Here is a 1,846-nt window from a genome sequence, read left to right on the forward strand (position 1 = left end):
TGTATGGTGACTAACATAATAAAACAAAACAAAACAAAACAAAATAAAAAGCATCTTCTATGTGAAGCCCTTCCTGGCTCCTCTGGGTTCCAGGAGCACTTCACACAACTCTCTGTTGTTACACTTAACATACTTTATCTTGTCCTGTTTTCCTTTACCTGTTTCTCTCCCAACTAGCCTTCCAATTTCTTGCCAAATGAGTCCTGGCATTTCCGGAGCCCGGCAAATGCTCAATAAATATTTGATGATAAATAAATAGGGTGAACAAGTGTTTATTAATTTTAGCTCAATCAACTGATAAATAAGGTAATGAATGAATTTATGGTGAATAATTCTATATATTGACAAAAAATACAAAATATTAACCGTAGCTAACATTTGTGCACTGCTTGCCACCTGTCCTGGGCTTCTGTGCTCAATCCTTCATGTAGATTATCTCATTTCATCTTCACAACCACCCAAGATGTAAGTGCTATTATAATACCCATTATACAGATAAGAAAATGGAGGCATTATGCTAACATCTTTAGGAACTCAATCTGATCTGGGATATGTATATTCTACTTAGCAATAGAATTCCTCATTCCTTAGGCCTTCCACTTGCCACAGGGGATGTGGGGGCTGTTGGGGGTTGGGAGGAAGGTGTGATCAGGCTCTGCTGGTCTCTCCGCTCCCCTCCTTCTTCCCCATGTCTTCCACTTGCAAGCAGATGATGTCCCATGCGGTCCTACTTCTCCTTTGATTTCTTTCCCTTGTTAGCTGTAAGGTGTAGAATGTGGCCGAAACTGAAGCAAAAGTATAAGGAGTTTTCTTCCACATCTGGTATTTTACATATCTGTCTTGTGAGGACCACACAGGACTTTACATACCTTACTCTCTTCCGTCCTTCACCTACCCCAGGAAGCAGGTGTCCTCATCCCTCAAGGTACATGGGAACCACCTGAGATTCCTAGAGGTTCAGCAACCTCTGGGTTGCCTTGCCTAACGTCCCCAAATCTAGAAGCAGAGCCAGGATTTGAACCTCCAATTCCATGCAACGCAGCAAAGAGCCATAGATCACCTCTTTTGGGATGCTCACATCCCCTTCCCACACAGCATGTGGCCACCAATACCCTTTAGTGTTGAGGACATGCCTATAATCACCGTCTCTGGCTATGGGTCAGGGTCTCCTTTAAAGTATGCCGTGGAGGCAGTTATTTATTTATTTATTTATTTATTTATTTATTTACTTACTTACTTACTTACTTACTTACTTATTTGACAGACAGAGACCACAGGTAGGCAGAGAGGCAGCCAGAGAGAGAGGAAGGGAAGCAGGCTCCCCGCTGAGCAGAGAGCCCGATGTGGGGCTCGATCCCAGGACCCCGAGATCATGACCTGAGCTGAAGGCAGAGGCTTTAACCCACTGAGCCACCCCGGCACCCCTGGAGGCAGTTTTTTAATCAATCCATTTAAAAAGTCACAGAGCTCGTGGCAGCAGCACATACACTAAAATTAGAGCCGTCCAGGGAAGATTAGCGTGCCCCTGGGCAGGATGGCACATAAACTCATGAAACGTCCATGTTTTTCCAAGGAGGGCACTTGCTGTGATCAGCACCAGGTCTCGCATGGAAGTGCTGAATCACGACACTCTCCCCCTGAAACTGACATTACGTGGTACGTTAACTCAGTCGAATTTAAATACAAGCTATAAAAAAAAGTCACGAAGATCCAATTCATTGGTGTAAAATTAGTGACAATTCCGAGACCAAAGCCACAGATGACAGTGGGTATGAGGAGCAGCGTCTCCAGTTAGAAAAATCCCCCATCTCTCTCCTAACTTCTGCCCTTCCCTTCAGCTCCCTGG

The 1,846-nt window shown here is 44.5% G+C and overlaps 1 non-coding gene across 1 annotated transcript; it reads left to right on the forward strand.

Annotated features, from left to right (window-relative positions):
• The first annotated feature begins 1,464 nt into the window (after positions 1–1,464).
• On the forward strand, positions 1,465–1,569 carry LOC123947809. The gene has a single exon (XR_006819841.1). It is a non-coding gene; the product is annotated as a U6 spliceosomal RNA (small nuclear RNA).
• The last annotated feature ends 277 nt before the right edge of the window (positions 1,570–1,846 follow it).

Source organism: Meles meles, chromosome 7 (assembly GCF_922984935.1).
Source record: "Meles meles chromosome 7, mMelMel3.1 paternal haplotype, whole genome shotgun sequence".
NCBI classification, from domain to species: Eukaryota; Metazoa; Chordata; class Mammalia; order Carnivora; family Mustelidae; genus Meles; species Meles meles.